Source organism: Rhipicephalus microplus, chromosome X (assembly GCF_043290135.1).
Source record: "Rhipicephalus microplus isolate Deutch F79 chromosome X, USDA_Rmic, whole genome shotgun sequence".
NCBI lineage: Eukaryota > Metazoa > Arthropoda > Arachnida > Ixodida > Ixodidae > Rhipicephalus > Rhipicephalus microplus.
Window position 1 is genome coordinate 232,635,572 of NC_134710.1, and position 19,057 is coordinate 232,654,628.

The window sequence follows — 19,057 nt, forward strand, 5'->3', positions numbered from 1 at the left end:
ACTGTCCTAGTGCTTTGCGTTGCATTGTTGTTATTCTTGTAGTTCTTGCTTGAATTGGCAAAAATGTTTGCTTTGTGGTATGGTCCTTTGTCGTCTCTACTGAACTCGAACGTTTGACTAGAGGCCAACACTAAGATATAAATCAAGCATTGAAGCTAATATTTGGTGAAGGAGCCCTATTACGCTGCTGTAAAGCGCCTAATTACGAAGGGGAGCTGCTTCACAGAACATTAGGCCTACACAGTATGATGTCACCCTGAAATTGATCTTGGAAGGAAATTTGAAACGCTGTGCACAATATTAAAGTGAAAGCCGCCTCATGCAAAAATTTACCTTCGGCATCGGTGGCGTTGGCCTCAACGCGAGCGATGGAAAAAATAACCATGTGATGGCGTCACCGTACGCCACAATAATTACGTCAAAAGTGACCAAAATTTGTGACGACATCGCGACGTCACTAGTCATGACGTAAAATCACGCGTCTCAAGACATCGTTGCTTGGGCTGATCCTGGTGGCCGTGGAAAAACCACGTCGGGTGCAGAAAAAATTTGATGGAGGCGGAAGGGAGATGAACACAATTTAGAGAGAAGAAAATGAAGGATAACATGTAGTTTCCCTTCAATTCATTTGAGAGTTTTAACGACGAACGCGGTCCAATGGCAGCAAAGAGCACTTATGAACAAAGCTTTGTGAACAAGGGCCCAGTACTCTGCACCAGCACACGCCCTCCCCACCCTTCTAAAACAAACCTCACTAAATAGAAAAATACTAGAAGGTGAAGACTTTAAAGTCTTGAAAAGAGCCTTAAGGAGGCTTCTCATCATGCTTATTGTGGCCATATCATGCAGCAAGTGTAAAGTATATACACAAACTAAAACACGACAATTCAGGGCTAAACTATGCATGTACTTCCATTTCTACTGTCTCTAGTACGTGTCATAGCCCCACCGCGGTAATCTAGTGGCTAAAGTACTCGGCTGCTGACCCGCCGGACGCGGGATCGAATCCCGGCAGCGGCGGCTGCATTTCCGTTGGAGGCGGAAATGTTGTAGGCCCGTGTGCACTTAAGAAGCCCAAATGGTCGAAATTTCCGGAGCCGTCCACTGTGACGTCTCTCATAATCATATCGTGGTTTTGGGACATTAAACCCCACATATCAATTAATCAGTACGTGTCACATTGACGTCATTTCAGCTTATGTAAGAGCGAATATTATCTCTAGAAATCACATTTGCTGCGACATGACGGGGTAATCTCAAGCAGTTACACATAGTTGTCGTTGTACTAAAAGCGTTGATATCCCGCTTCAATCCGTGAGCACTAGTAATCCATCGCACACAAACAGAATAATTCGGCATGGTCCCTGGTCTTTTAGCGAGAAATCAGGGCTGCCAATTATAACTTCTTGCACTATGAACTTCGCTAACACTATTTTTCAGGACTTATAGGTGAGGGCAGACAACAATTAATAAAGGATGCTTATGAATGATTGGGTTCACACTCGGTATTAGTCGATCACTTCACAGTAATATAATTTTGACGCCAACGTGACCATTCAGTGAATATGTGCTAAGCTTTTTTAACCTTTTGGCTGGGTTTGAACTCCTACATTGGTGACGCTGAACAGAAATGTGCGTTCCGTTGAAAGTACATCTGCAAACAGCTAGACGAGCCCCATATATCTTCCTGATCATCCTTGATACTGAGTTGGCATAGATATTTCTGTTATGCTCACGTAAATTGCAGTCACCGATGCCTGTTTTTCGTCGAAAAACTTGAGGAGCCACCAGAACCTGCGGTTATCGACAAGTTGACAGCGATATTTGCAAAGTTTCGATTCCAGATGGGAGTTGGCACGGACAATGGCGCCCAGATTTACAAATTTACTACCGAATTCAGGCATGATTTCAAATGTATAACTTCGATCCTAGCGTTTGCACGTTCCAACGGGCTACCAGAAAATTATGTTCACATTACAAACCGGCTGCTAAAGAAGACTGGGATCACACATGAAGATTTTTGGCTTGGTTTGCTCGGTCACTACTCGGCTTCCTGACAGGATGGTCGGTCTCCAGCTGGAACTCTGCAGGGAAGGGCCCTATGCACTAGAATCCCCAACTTCAGCTTTCAACGTAAGCTTCCTGTAAAGAATCACCAGCAGAGGTGATCAGGATGCCCGCTACGACAACTGCTACTGGGAGATGTTGTTCGCGTGAAAAGCCAGGCCTGGTCTCAAAAGGCGAAGGTATTGCAAAAAGTAGCTCCGAGCACCTACATCGTAACAGAAGAGAGAACGCTGCGGCGTAACCCGCCAACAGCTTTTGACAACTACGGAAGCATTTCCGCATTGCTGTTACCGTCATTACAGTGACCATAATATCGGAGATGTGGGCGCCGAAGAGCCTCCACATCACAGCCCTCCTGGTGTGACGACGCTGAAACCTATAAGATCATCGTGTATTAGGGCTGAACAAAAACACCGACGTGACTCCAAAGTACAGCTTCAACAGTAAATAGTTTAGCGGCCCATTCTTAGGGCCAATAGTTGTATTAAAATTGCGTTATGCTTGTCACGCTGATCTATCTTTACCACCTTGCTAAAAAAGAAAGATGTATCATGACACGCGATGCGCGCAAAGGTGCGCACACCAAACTATGGTGCATAATGTAAGCCGAGACAATAAACCCGGCAAGGCATTGTTGCAACCTCCTTCACGGCTGAGTATCAGTCTTTGATCAGCCTGACGCTGCTACAGAGACTAAATATGACTTTCAAATCCCGTTATCTGCTGAGTCTTAGTAAATCAGGCAGCAACTTTGCACGGTTTTATGTTGATAAATGCTGTTTAAAATATAATGCTACGATATTTCAAGTAGTGCGATTGCCTGGCATCCACTCTTTCGGCAAGCTTAACGCGTCATTTTGAACTTTTGTCAACAGCTAGAGAAAATTTATTAGGGCTTCTCTTTCTGTTCTCTTTAAACTGTAGGCATTCGAATAATGAACACTAATATACATTCGTACATCCGTCCGTCCGTCCGTCCGTCCGTCCGTCTATCTATCTATCTATCTATCTATCTATCTATCTATCTATCTATCTATCTATCTATCTATCTATCTATCTATCTATCTATCTATCTATCTATCTATCTATCTATCTATCTATCTATCTATCTATCTATCTATCTATCTATCTATCTATCTATCTATCTATCTATCTATCTATCTATCTATCTATCTATCTATCTATCTATCTATCTATCTATCTATCTATCTATCTATCTGTTGAAAAGTGGCTTAAGCGGACAAATGTACAAAAACTGCCAGTAGTTCCTACGTTGCATCCGGGGTCCGACTTTCGTCAGACAGAATAAGGCAATTTTCAGTTATCAGTTCAGAGTCATATATATATATATATATATATATATATCTATATATATATATATATATATATATATCTATATATATATATATATATATATATATATATATATGTACAATTATACGTGTGTTACGCATTATTGGTGTAGCAGATGGTAATGAAAGGAATCCGTCAAAACACCATACTTTTTTGTCAGTTCACCTTCTGTTCCTTACTATCCTAGCTTCGGCATTTCCTGTGCTCAGAGCTACACATAGCTGGCATCGATCTACAAATCCATGCCAGAGATGAAAAAGGGGTTCAAAAGCCGGTGAGGCTGTCCGTTCAGCCGCAGTGACTGCATATCGATGCTGACCGGGAATGGTGGGGAGCTGTTCCAATTCATCCAGACAGCAAACATCGTGTCATGAAGCACTCAAACTCCTCGAAATACATTTGTTCGGAGAACCAAAATATCGTGGGCTTAGAGGACTTATTCGAGAGGATGCCGGAAAAACAAAGAAAAAAAAGACAAACCACCCAAGATAACCCCTCTTCGGTGTTACCATCCAGCTTATATTTTCGTTTTCCGCAAAAATCAATAAAAGACCTTTCCACCAAAGACTGCACCATATCGCCTGTCTCTCTTCTGTTTCTCAAATTCATTTTGAACTGTTGCCTCTAGGCCAGAATCGTTTTGGGTCAGTTATGTAAAGGCCGAATTGTTTGCAGGGTCATCGTCGTGGCTGTTGTTAAGTAGTACATCTACCTCACTCACCACTGCTCAACTGAGGAACTAAGAACGGTGCAATAAGAGCCCAGTATTGCCGAGAGTCGCGTTCATCACTTTGAACTTTAAAGACACTGTAATGATGAAGATGGGTAGATTAACGCGGATTTGAATGACCATATAGGAAAAGTTTGTTAAACTTAATTACGCCGGAAATGCTTAGCTGTTTCATGAGCATACGCTAAAACAAATAGTGTAGTAGCAGAACGACAACAGCACCTTCTTTTTTGACTCTTTCGATTGCATTGGCTCGCGAAGCCCGCATTCGGTGGCCTCTTTGCCATACCTTGAAAAGATAACAAATGTGAACGCAACGTGAATGAGTTTGCGAGTCGATTAAAAAAAAAGTGAGCCACTGAGATGCAAATAAAAAAGTTTCGAGTTGTATACTGTTGGGAGTTCGAAAGTCGCTCTCAGAACAAATAGACGCAGTGCACACCTTCGTACGAGAAACACGTGGATGTTTATTAACAGCCTGGACACAACGTCGATTTAGCCAGTCGTATTTTAAAATAACTGCTCGAAAATTACAAATGACCCCATGTAACGCCAATACAAACACAGAGAGAACATGACACACAGGCACAAGCAGCATAACAGAGACAGTGCAGCGTGAATGCGGAGTTGTCGACGTTTGACTAACCACGGGAGCCCTTAAAATCGAGCCGCGGAATCACCCCCACGGACCTGCCGCGACTGACGACTACCGAATCCTCAAAAAGAAATTATCTCTTGATGGTCCCGTGTAACCACGCCTCATGTCTCCGTGTAGCCTCAGCCCCGCCAGATCGCGCCACTGGTGCCACCTAGTGAGCACAGCACCACCTCTCACGCGGCGACATTAAAGCTAACAACACGCGGCTGAAGGCAACAACGACTTTACAAGGGGTATGAGCACCCTCACAATACCAAGGATTGAGGATAAGCTTGACTGACCTATGGGAATAAATGCCCTGAACCAATAGATAGACTATGAGACTCAAGCTATTGTGGAGTGTTTAGGATTTACTTTCCCTACTTCGACCACTTGATATGTGATTTTAGGTAGAAGTGGGATTAAAAAATAGCAGTCCCCATCGGATTGTGAGCGCCCTGCGGGGAATCAAAGCCGCGCCCTTGTGCAAGATGTCGAGCCAAACACATAGCTAATCACTGATTTCAGCTGTGGTATTTGATGTCAAGCTCTTATCAAGCTAGATATCTAAGTCATGAAGGAAAAAAAAAGGTAGTTTATTCAGTGAGGGTTTTAAAGCAAAGTCTCTTTCTTTACATGCATTCCTGGGTGCATTGTGGACGTTGTACGAGTATCCTTTTGGGTCGAATGGTATCTCGGTGGATATCTGTCTACATACCAACTAAGGGTATATGCGCCGAATTGTAAGTATGCTAGCAAACGTGCTTTTATGTATATTCTTAGCACTGTAAAAAATTGTAGTGCCAGACGATGCGCCTTTATTATACGCGATATAAGAAAGCGTTAGTACATATGATATCCTTTCGTAGTTAACTTTCATAGAGACCGATATTTATCCAGAGGAGAACATTGATTTCAGCGGATTCTTTATGTTTTCTTTGGTTCAGTACGTGACACAATGCTTCTGTCATTTCTTGGGTAATCCCCTCTATAACTAGTGTGCTCCACTGTGACACAATTTGCATTGGTTGTGATTAGACACGTGTCGGTCCTAATTATTTTTGCGGCAACTGAAATCTCTGTTTTTCATACAGAAAAATACTGATTCATAATTGCCTCCCTATAAGCTGTATAATAGACATTTGTTTGCTTTTATATTTGTGAACTGTGCAGTAAAGAAACATCCACACTATAGACCCTTTCACTGTTTACAAACACAGACCCTTCATGACATCCGGTTTTGTCCACCGTTGTGCCTTAATAGCATAAATGGGCAAGAAGAGCTTTAGAAACTAGCTCGCTCATCTTCTAAACTTTTATTCGCTTAGTTGGCAAAATATACTCAAATAAATGTTGTTTTGAGCTCCCTAAAAATGACAACAGATTTCCTTGAACTTTACACACGTTCCTTTTATCTAAAAACTAAAGAAGGTTTTTCGTTACCCTTGAAAACAACTTAATGAAAACAAGTTAATGCACAATATGCGTCGTAGCCAGAACTTTCTGATCAATGTACCCACTGTAAGAAACTGAATAAATTACTTACATACCGCGCGCACGGGCTGAAATGTTCATGTGAAGTGAAGCCTTGTTGCTATAGGCACTACACAACTGAATCGTTAATAAATGGAGTCGATGTACTCGGTTTGGCTTACTTTGGCACCATGCGAAGTGCAATATTGTGGTTACGTTCACATGCAGAACATCCTAATTTGAATGTCGTATTGCCAGTTTTAAGATTAAAAGTGTTGTACCCCAAAAAGCTTCTAGTCACCTCATTTACCAGCTCCTACCTTCGATACTGAAAGCACGCTCTCAAAACAACTTGAGAGCGTGCTTTCAGTATCGAAGGTAGGAGCTGGTAAATGAGGTGACCAGAAGCTTTTTTGGGGTACAACACTTTTAATCTTAAAACTGGCAATACGACATTCAAATTAGGATGTTCTGCATGTGAACGTAACCACAATATTGCACTTCGCATGGTGCCAAAGTAAGCCAAACCGAGTACATCGACTCCATTTATTAACGATTCAGTTGTGTAGTGCCTATAGCAACAAGGCTTCACTTCACATGAACATTTCAGCCCGTGCGCGCGGTATGTAAGTAATTTATTCAGCTTCTTACAGTGGGTACATTGATCAGAAAGTTCTGGCTACGACGCATATTGTGCATTAACTTGTAAAAATAAAAAAAACTAACGTGTCGTATGGTGAATTTCAATATGGTAACTTATGCTCAAAGTAAAGTTCAGCTGAACTGACTAGTGTTAAAAGAAAACACCCAAGAAAAAGATATTTAGTAACCGAAAGCTTAAATTACTGTAATCGTAGACAGACCACATTGTTGGTTAATGAGAAAATACATATTAGAGCAAAAGAAAATTTTGCAGAAAACAAAAACGAATAGCCTCAACCACAATCGTACTCATTTAAAATTTTGATTGGTATGAACTCAGATTTAGTTGTGTCTGTTGCTGATGATCTCAAAAATTTCTTGGTGAACAATCATGGCCCAAAGGAATTGCTAAAATATCCGCTGTTCTTATGTTATCCGGTGACCAGCTAGGTTCAAAGAAAAAAACCCGGAAGCAGTGCACCTACCAAAGTAAAATGCTAAAAACACGCAGAAAAAGATGTTTCGGCTCCCACACGGAAGCCTTGTTCACAAGTTCACAAGGCCTGCGAGTGCGAAGCAAGCTTTAGATCGAAATTCGAGGGCGTGTCCATAAATAGCTGATTGCGATGTTTTGTATTCGATTAGCGAGCACACTGCTTATACTAAAACGGGTTTAGGCAGAATAGCTGCGCATACCTATTGTTTTGCCGTAGCTGTGTTCCATATTCGGTGTTTTGCAAAAGTAGATCCCGTCATCTCTGTCCATTGTTGAAGGTCATTGTCGGAAATCCTCTACATGGGCGAACTGCCGTCTGGAATTTCCATAGCTTGCAACGTATGCCCGGTATGCAGCCGTTTAAGGATAAGCGCTGCCCACGTGTGGCTGGCTGCGGAAGTGAGCTAAATGAAGAGCACATTTTTGGGGCAAGCAGTGCTTTGCGCTAGCATGTAATTGATGGCGCAAAAAAGTTGTGGAGTTGAATTCACTGCCGTTTTCGTTCGTAACGGCTGTTGGCCTGTTGCCTCAATACTCTGTTGCATTCGCAATAAAAAAATTTCGGGAAGCTGATTCAGCTTAAAAGGAGGAAGAACGTTCAAGCGGAAAGACAGGGAGGTTAGTCAGTTCTTAGACCAGCTGGCTACCCTGTGCTGGACAAAGGGGTGAGGGGAATAAAAGATGTTAAAAAGAAATGTTGTGAAGGGAGAGAGAACCTACAAAAAATTGCGACAGAGGAAAGGCAACATCAAAGAGTATAAGACACTAAAGTCTGTCGCTGAGGCCAGTTGTCCGCAAAAAGCGCAGCAAAGCTTTCAAAGCCTTCTGGGTTGAGGATGGGCTCGGCCAATGACCCAGAATCCTTTGTTCCGACAAAGGCCGATCGTTCAGTCTATCCAGAGCTGCAGTGAGTTCTTGTCTTTGCGTGTTGAAATGTGTGCACTCACACAGAAGGTGCGCGATTATTTCTTCGCAGCTGCAGTAAGCGCATGTAGAAGAGGTGGTCATTCCAATGAGATAACAGTATGCGTTCATGAAGGCCACTCCAAGCCAAAGGTGGCATAGAAGAGTCTCCTCAGCTCGAGATATCCTTGGGGAAAGACGAAGCTGCAGATCGGGATCCAAGTTATGCAGGTGTGCGTTTGTGAAGTCTGTCGAGTTCCACTGCACCAGTGTGAGGTCACGTGCAAGCGAACGAAGTCTTGTAGCTTCGTCGGTTCTTGAGGACGGGATGGCTGTGTATTGGGTACCGTCGTGCGCAGATCTCGTGACCGCATCTGCCCGGTCATTGCCATATATACCGCAGTGACCTGGTATCCACTGATACACTATGCTGTGCTGTTTCTCGATTGCTTGGTGATTAAGAAGCCTTATTTCAGCTACTAACTGTTCATTAGGTCCATGGCGAAAGGGTGACATGAGACATTGAAGAGCTGCCTTCGAGTCCGAGAAGATAGACCAAGTTCCCGAAGGTTCTTCAGCTATAAACTCCAGAGCTGCATGTATGGCGGCGAGTTCTGCACCTGTCGACGACGTCAAATGCGATGTCATGAATTTAATTGTGATGTGCCTCGCGGGAATAACCACTGCCCCTGGAGAGCTTACTGAAGACACCGAACCATCCGTGTAAATGTGAAGGCGTCCATTTTACTTCTCTTGCAGGAAGAGTAATGTGGCCTGTTTCATGGCTAGATGCGACGACTTTTTCTTATTTTGGAAGCCAGGAATTGTAAGAAGGGCTTTGAGTGGGTGTAGGCACCATAATGGTATCGGTGGCCGTGCTGCATGCGTGAAGTGCAATGGAAGCACTGCGCAATGCTGAGCTACTGTTGTGCTGAACGCTGAGTGGGGCCTAGAAGGTCGATGTGAGGCGAGGGGATGAGATGGAAGCTGAGCGAAATGTCTTATGTGCATCCTGAAAGCGTCTACGACGGATCATTGCATCCATCGTGGTGTGCCTCAAGGTGGTGTTCTTAGCCCCACACTTTTCAATCTAGCGCTGCTCGGCCTGGTTGACGCACTTCCAGAATCTGTCCATCTATCAATATATGCAAATGACATCTGCATCTGGGCGTCAGGCGTAACACGCCTTCATCTGCGTGCCCGGCTTCAGAGAGCGGCTACACTAGCGACAAAGTACCTGGAAGAACGGGGACTGGAGCTGTCATCAGAGAAGTGCTCGCTTATAGCATTCACGCATAAGGTGATGAGCCCATATGTTATTAAAATCAACGGACACACGATCAACTACGTGAAGACCCAACGATTCCTCGAAGTCATAGTTGATCGCGACCTCTCCTGGAGCCCTCACATCGCCCACATGAAAACTAAACTCACCATGATCACCCACGTGCTGAAGTTTCTTGCTGGAAAAACGTGTTGCATCGGTACCAGCAATGCTTCAACTCTACACTGTTCTGTTCCTCAGTTATATGCGATACAGCTTACCCGTGCTTTGCGGGATCCGAAGAACAAACTTGCGCGTCCTCCAGTCGATCCAAGCCTAAGCACTTAGAATATGTCTTGGTCTTCCGAGGGGCGCGTCTACAGCAGCAACAGTCATCATTGCGCGCGATTATCCAGTCAACGCATTCAGTTTAAAAGAGAGAGAAACGAGAAACAAGGAAGGCAGGAAGGTTAACCAGATGCTATAGTATCCGGTATGCTACCCTACACTGGGGTTGGGGAATAGGGGGTTGAAAGAGAAAGGGAGAGTTAAAAAAGAAATAAGAGAAAAACACCGACACACACGCACACACAAAATCAGTCCACTCAGAGGCGTTCCGACAGGCCAGTAGTTCGTAAGAAGCCCAGTAGCGCTTGCACGGCTTTCTTCTGTGACGATGGCGCAGTATACTTTCTTCTGACAGCGGCTGGTCATCTAACCTGTTTAGTTTATTAGAAAGGTGTTGTCTTTCCAGGTTGTATTTCGGGCAGTCACACAGGATATGTCGAATTATTTCTTCATCTCCGCAGTGTGCACAGTCGGCGATGTCGGCCATACCTATGCGGAACGCGTACGCACGGGTAAACGCGACTCCCAACCATAGTCTGCAGAGAGCAGTAGCGTCGCCTCGTCGAATTTTTGTTGGAAGCTGCATGCTTACGTTGGATCAAGGGATCGTAATCTTGCATGCGTAAAGAGAGGCTCATTCCAAAGAGCCAGGGAGCGTTGGCGAGCAAGCATGCGGAGCCTCCTAGCAGCGTCCGTCCTTGAGAGAGGTATTGACTGGTCGTTGTCTTCTGTATGGGCTGAACGGGCAGCTTGATCAGCTCGTTCGTTACCAATAATTCCACAGTGGCTTGGCAACCACTGAAATATAACGTGGTGCCCTTTCTCTGTTATAAGGTGTAGCATTTCTGCTGTTTCAAATACCAACTGCTCGTGTGGACCACGGCGTAGATTTGACAGAAGGGACTGCAGCACCGGCTTGCAGTCGCAGAAAATCGTCCACCGTTGCGTGCTCTGGTCGTTAATGAAACGCAGCGCAGCGCGAAGCGCTGCAAGCTCTGCTGCCGTTGTTGTGGTTGCATGAGCTTTCCTGAATTTGATGGTTGTTGCATGCGTTGGAAAACGACCTTCAGCTTTAAAGCTTTTGTTTGTGCTTGCGGGCTCTGAAGGAGACAAATTCATGAAGTTATTCTTAGACGAAAGAAGGTCGCCAGTGACGGACTTCCATCGGTAACGAGATAGAGAGACAGAGGTGAAGAGGAAGGCCGGGGGTTCAGCCAGATATTAGATTCTGGTTTGCTACGCTCCATCTGAATGGGGATAGAGAGACGTGGATGCAAGAAAATACTAGGAGGTTAACCAGCCGAACCTCCACTTTGCTACCCTGCACTGGGGAAAGGAATAAAGGGGGGGGGGGATACACAGACCACGAGCACTCTTGGGAGAGCATATGCAGTCTAGATGCGGTCACTCAGATTTGTTGAGTTCAGGTACTTTAGTAGCTCACCTTATTAACAGGTGTAACATATTACAGATCCGGAAAGGTCCTGGTTACTTGGTGAATGAGTTACTTCCCCTGTGCTTCAAACAGACAGAATACTATTGTTTTTTTGTCCTATTACCTTTCGTTAGAGTTGCGGTGAGAATGCAGTGAGTGGTATTTCGCGCCAGAGACTAACTATTTGTTTTCTCTATTACAGGCGTTGGCATGCTGCAGCGTTTACTGCAAAACAGTGTAGTAAGAGTATACTAGAATCATATTCAAAGTTGCATTCGATACAGAAAAAAATTATCAATGAAGAAGAGAAGTTATCGTTAGTCAACACACTGCCGTAAGAGACCTTCATGAACAGAAACATTGCTCAGACAGAACAAGATCAGACACGGGAGTACTCAGCTGGATAAGCTGCTTCTAGAACTTTCTATAAATTTCCGAAGGCAACACTTTGTCGCCATCTCTGAAGGGTTGCTGGCAGTAAAGGCACTTTTTCTCCATCTACCTTATCCCACAGTCGAGCTCAAGTGCCATTAGAATGCAGAAGTTTATTTCTTTTTTAGGTACCATACTGCATATAGTTACGTGCGTGTGTTGTGTACCTAAGGAAGCATATACGCAAAAGACAACGTTAAAAAACATAATCGTAGACATTCTTCGAGGGCGTTTTTGACACATCTCGCCGTTCCCAAGTTCCCTGATGAGCTCCGCTGGTAAAAGTATTTCCATGGGGGTGTGCAACTTCTTTTGAGCAACGCTCGAGTTTAACGCCCTTCCAGTCATGTTTTCGTTCGGCGCTTCTTCCAGAAGGAAACGCAGCAGTGCGAGTGTAAGCTTGTCCTAGCGGACCGCGTCCACCACGGCGAAACTCACAAAGCGGCGCGCCTAATTGCGCATCGCGAATACCACACGAACACTCACTGAGGGAGCATCTCTCGACGCGGACCAGGAATTCTTATGACGTGTTGATTAAGGAATTCTTGGCGCAGTCAAAGATACACCCGAACACGAAGAGGAAAAAAAAAACGCATGGCTTTTCGTTTTATATACGTGGCTGTCTTTAACGGAAGGCCACTTTAATCACTCATCGGGCCCCATGAAAGGGTGCGCTCTTCTTCAGCTTTCTGCAGTTTATCCCCTAAGTTCGCTAGCGGCGGCCATTGCAATCACCGGGAATTAAGTGAGCTTTGCGGCGGTCACGAAGCGGTGTCACTGCGCGGATGTCATCAGCGGCGGGATTCACAAAATCGAGGAAATGAGTGGCATGCGTACGTCCGTCCGGTCTCTACACACGGCGCGGCTGATGCCCGACTACAGGGGAGCCGCCGGGGACGAAGAGAGAAGCTTCCGATCGGTGCCAATTTGTATCGCCGGCAAGAATTTAATTAGGAACCTGCATCTCGCACCCCGAGAATTTCCGCCGGGGCAGCACCCTAAATCAAGTTCATTAATTTGAGAAAGAGTGCGTGGGCCCTCGTATAGGGGCGGGAGAACGATTCGCCCAGCGGTAAACATGGGTGCAGAAATTCCACGTGCTACACAGTCTGTTTTTGCGTGCACCATGCTCGTGAACACAATATGCTGACAATAAAGGTGTGCTCGCACGTGCCTTGGGTTTGTGTGTGCGAAGATTACATGGTTGAAATCAAGGAATCATGGCGAGGAAAGAACTAGGACACGTGGAAGACAGTTCTCGAGTGGCTGCTGAGAGAAAAGAGATTGCGGAGTTACGACAACAGAGCAAGTTTGCCACCATGCACCACCAGCCATTTCTTCGCACGTGTGCTCTACGTGTAAGTCCAACGCATCTGTCTAGTGCATCAGATGCTAGTAGCTTAGGGAAAATTTCGTCCTAGGTCCCCCCCCCCCCCCTTTTTTTTTCTAGATTAGATTTTGCCTTTCTCTTCTTCATGCGGAATCACTGCACTGTGCAGGAATTAGTGAGAACGGTCTTCTACCACCTCTTGTTTTCATAGGGTGATAACGATGATAATAAGTAAATGAACGTTTAGTTTCAACACAGTATATTGGGGCATGCTCCGGTCCTACTCTAGGTGGTAGGTTTCCTCATTCAAGGAACCATCTGGCCTTCACTGCTTTCCTGGCCTTGGCGACGAATCACAGTCTAAAATTTACTGTAACGAATAAATGAACACTTCAAGATGTTTGTATGAACTGGGAGGGCGGGCCTGACGTTTTGATTCTTTTGAAAGGTCTGCAAACAGGCTACGCCTAAAGTTTTCGTTATGCACTATATATATAAAGGTGCTGTCCAAGGAACGTTCTAGCGCAGAGATTATTCACTGTGGTTTCAGTAACGGTGGAGAAAGACGGAAAGTAGGTGCCGAAGAAATCAAGTTGCGCTCCCGTCCACAGAGGTTCTTGATCTCTCACTGCTTTGACAAGCATCCGCCAAGCTATTGCCGGCGTTTTCCCACATTGGAGCCGAGCCTTTACACCTCGTGCGTAGAAAAAAACTCACCTTATTCCTCTTGTTGTTTTTATCGTCTTTTTCTTCTTTAAAGAATCATTCGGTGCACTTCAACTAGCGCAAGGGCATAGATGTTTACTTTTTGTATTTTTGATTGTCTTTGTTCATTGGTATACGATATTTAATGAAAGATCCTGAAACGTAATCTGCGCTTAACATGCAATCCGTGTAATCACGGGCCACGTAATCAGCGCAGCGTTTCGTTATCAAGAATTAAATTTAATGAGGGGGCGTTTGAACTTGCGCAAGAAATTTAAAGCCGTTTCTAAACTTCTCAATTACTCTTTTTTCTTAAGGAAACAGCAGACATGCAGCCGCCGGGTGCCCACTAAAATAATGGAGTCGCGAAGAGGGACTGCGACAGCGCTCTTACCATGTGCCTGCCCATTCTGGCTTTGCTCTACGCGCAGGCTACTTGCAGGGGTGAAACCACTGCCTCACATTCAAACCAGAACATCACGGCCGGAACAAATACGACACCAAATTGATTGTAAACAACTTCAGATTGTTTTCCACTTTACTGGGACGCTGAGTATTTTAATTATTAGGAAGGAAAAAAAAGGCTCAAGCATGGCTTAAAATGCTTTGAATTAAGGTACATTGTAAATTTATTATGTTTTGCATGGCGATGGTTTCAGAACCACTAATTTCACGCTCAGTCTGCGTACATGAAAAAATAAAAACAAACAAAACAAAAAGTTTAGGATAGCAGCGGTTCGGCAGGCGTAGCGATTGTTACCGCTGATAGCGCTGTTTGAAGTCCCAATAAAGCGGTGTTGCGAAAAGGCAATCAGGAACTACCGCTTTTCGGCCCGGCAAAATAAAGACGAAGCGAAATGAGCAATTTATGCAGGAGCCCAAGTTGCCGAGAACGGAAAGAAAGTTTAATTAATGATGGCCGCTAATTTCTCCCTCTCTTTACAACACAAGCGCCATATTGGGTGCGGGTGAACTATTTAATTAAAGGGCGGTGAGTGGTTGGCTGTAATGAACTAGTAAATTGCTGTAGGATGTATCATTTTGAGATTATTACAAGAGAAGCGTCTTCAAAATAAGGCTATAAAGGGCACATCCTCTAGCGGAAATATCGGAAGAGTGAGGTCCTAGTTTCTGTTTTTTTTTAATTCATTTCGCTGAACGAGTTTCTCCGAGTGCGAGCAACTAAGTATATAACGCTGCTCAGCTCACTTTATTGAACGTTGAAGCTCCTTCCAAGCGAGATCAAAGGCAGCTGATAAATAATGAGTGTAGTTACTTGCTCAACATCTCATTATGATTCAGAAGTGGCCTCAGCGGGCGTCCAGTGAACGCCGAGGCGCGTTGAAAAGCGGCGGATTAAGTCGAGTGTATGTCGAGCGCGGGTGTTTCACAACACTCGCACACCTGTGATTCATACATGACAGCGCACGAGCAGGTGGATGGCTCTCACCGTCGCGTAGTTTTTAGATAAATTTATCAGAAAATTCGCAATAATTACGGGAAGCACTCACTAATCACGAGGCTGGCACGGTTATGACTGCCACGTTGTTCGCAGAGGAAAAAAAAAAAGAAACGAAAATAGTCTGCTGGAAGTCACGACGCGACTTGCGAAGCAAGTTTGAACTGATCGCCAGAGTTTACCCTTTCGCTGTTTGGAAACTGAAAGTCCGTACCAACGACCTGCACTTCTTCAGCAATGAACACAAAAGCGATGTATTAAAGAATATATAGGACACCTACCATGGAAAAATAGGGTTCGAAAAAAAATTGTTTCGGCTCCGTGCCCTGACGAGAGCCTTGTTGCACAATTACCGCGAGGACAAGTGAAGCGATGTTTTGTGAGGGATTTAATATACGACTGAAATGTGGAAAGGTTCCCTCATTTAAGTTCAATGCGTTATCCGTCATTTGAATCAGGTTAGATTCTAAATGGTGTCTCGCAGACAGCTGGTTCTTTTTTTTTCCAAGATCGCGTCATTATCAAAATTGATTTGACGGCTCAAGTTTTCAGCGTGCTCGGCCGAGGTATTCGAAGACATTTTTTCTTGATGACGTCTATGACCCACTGTTTGATATAGCAGCACGTTTTCTCAGCGGCACATGATCAGGTCTTCGCGGTGGACACAGCTGCCTTTCCCACAAGTTTAACTTGGACTTCGGGTAGCCACATACGTGGAGATTTCGGTGCATTAGCTGTAAATCAGCAGCCCTGCTACTTGGCATTGTTCAGACACGGTTGGTTCTGGCGACAAGGGAGGCAACCACCAATCTCTTATATCGTTTGTGAAGCGCACCGTGTCATTAAGCATGTACCTGTCGGTGTGAGTGCTTTTATTGCGATTGATATTATATAGACACTCTCGGCTAGATATGGCCCCACCGCGGTGGTCTAGTGCCTAAGGTACTTGGCTGCTGACTCACAGGTCGCGGGATCGAATCCCGGCTGCGGCGGCTGCTTTTTCGATGGAGGCGAAAATGCTGAGGCCCATGTGCTCAGACTTGGGTGCACGTTAAAGAACCCCAAAGCGTCAAAATTTCCGGAGCCCTCGACTACGGCGTCTCTCATAATCAGATCGTGGTTTCGGGACGTTAAACCACACATATCAATAAAAACTTGGCTGAATTTTGTCGTTGGCGTCGGCGTCACTCACCGTATATGTATACGTATTTATATATATATGAAACTGCAAGAAAGATAAAAAAACAGAATAAAACTCCAGCACGTGGAATCTAACTTCGGTCTTCTAAATCGTGAGTGCGAGGCGTTAACCACTGAGCCACTGAGGAGCACGTCCTTCATCTTTCAAACGGCAAGCTATTTGCCCCTACCACTAACGGCTGCTGGCGGGCATCTCGGAGGAATGGTGTTTCTAGCATTAGCAGCTAGATAGCGCAATGAGCGTGCGTCGCCACATCGTGCGGCCGCGCACGCTTTAATTTCTCACACGTACTTTGCCCCACTTAGAGGAGGGAAGCAATGCTCCCTCACGCGCCCTTATATCGCAGTGGGGAGGAGGGGAGGATTGTACGTTTTTGCTGGCTTCGGGCTTTATTTGGAACAATTCTGTTATAGTTACAGGGCCCAAAAAGGTCACTGCAATCATTGCAGTCTTCGTTTGCGAAAAGCGCGCGCTTTCAGACACAGCTAAGCAACAACTGAGACGCTTATTCACGTGCATCTGTACCTGTGAGTACGTTTCGTGCGTCATTTATGCATGAGAAAGGCGGGGCACGCTTCGATCTGCTTTACATTCTGCGCGTGGCCTTCTAGTTTGTAGCTATCGGGTTGATTGCTTCGCCTTTGCGGCAAAGCTGTGACTTTTTTTCCGTTGACAGAAAACGTCAGACTGCGCTGGTCACGTTTCGCAAGGACGTCGATGCAGCGTAGCTCACCATCTTTTTCTACCTCGGCCGTGAACGGAATGGAAGCTTCAATGCTGTTTAGGTGGGACAAAAATGACGAATTCAAAGGCACTTTCTGCAAGCAAGCGTGTGGGACGCCGATGAGGGAATGTATCTCTGTGACAGATTCAAATTTAACAATAGAATGGCTTGAAAATCATGCACTCGCCTGTTTTAACAAGTCGTCCACGGTCTTCCTAAGTTACATAGATGGCGTGTTTTGCACAGTTTAGGAAGAAAAAATGTCTTCATTTTTGTCTCACTCAAACAGCATTGAAGGTTCAATTCAGTTCACTGCCAATGTAGAAAGAGACAGGAAGCTATCTTTCCTCGACGTCCCTGTGAAACGGAACCAGCGCAGTCAAACGTTTCCTGTGTACAGAAAGAATATGCACACCAACAGGTGCCTGCATTATGACTTGGTGTACACGACAAACCAGAAGAGACCAGTGGTTGCCTGACGTGTTGCCAGAACGAACCGCATCTGCAGAAAGCGAAGTAGCAGAGTTTTTGACCTACAGCAAGTGCACCGAGATTTCTCGGCATGTGGCTACCGGAAACTCGTTGGAATGCCAGCTGTCTCAGGCACCAATACCTGATTACGTGTTGCCGAGAAAACATGCCGCTTCCGGAGGTCCACCACCGCAATGAAATGCGCACTTCCTACTCTGAAAAACAATTCCTGGAGATTCATCACAGTACTCGCAACTCCAGAACATGCTCCGTGTGCTGGCAACCCTTGTCGAAAAAACAAAATGACTGTGTTTATTAGAGTCAACGCGGCACTTTCGCTAAGGTTTAGCTTGGTGCTTTGCTGAAGGTTCTTGACTGGTTCTAGCGCTGCTTAGTCGAGGGCGATAAGGTGCGGGCTGCGCACCCACTCATTCTCTTCGGCATAAAGATTTTTTACTGGCGCAACAGCGGAAATAGTTGCGCTGTGCGCCCAAACATCCAGCCTATTCGGCGAACGGCATCATATCTACTTCAAGTTGAAGAACCTGCTGAGTGAGCCCAAGGCTAGAGATGGCAACTGCTCATGTGTACGGGTCTCTTCAAAAGGTGTTAGTACTTTTGCGCTGCGTTTCTACACTGATAAAGGTAAGGACTTATCACTTTTCGAGGTAACCGCACTGTGACTCGTGCTGCCTATTGCATGTATCTCATTGAGTTCCGTTGTCAGCTGAATGTGCATACCGTTCACTTGATTACAGAACAGAGTTAAGAAAGTGAAAGAAGACAACTACCCTGGGCCAGTGTATCTTGAGATAAGGCAAATCGTACTTTTGATTGCAATAGAAGTGCTCCTATCTATTCGTTTGACGATTCATGTTATTAGATTTCTGATTAGTAAGGTCTTGTGCTTCCGAACACTCGCTTGTTAGTGTTGGCCGACGATAATATCCAAAGCAGATATATGCACGCACGCTACGCGTGCTACGAATCCACGAACATGCTCTATATACGCATGAACACACAAACATGCACGCTACGCACGCGCGACCTTCACGCGCGCGTTTTAGCGAGAGTACATACACACATGCGAAATATAAAATGCTCGGGGGGGATTACAGCAGATTAATTTGAGAATGAATAGCACTAGAACTTGCACAAAAACATGATGATGAACATGTGTAAAGAAAGCAGATGTGCTTAATGAATGTCTACAATATGTAACAAAATACACTCACACACATAACGCAACAAATTTCTTAAAGCGCTTGCTGGTATAAACGAAACTACAACTCCGTGTTTAGAAAAAGCTGAATAATAATGAGAATGCACAGAAGCTAAATAATGGTGTATTCAACAAGGATAGTTAGGTCGTCGCGAGGGAATTGAT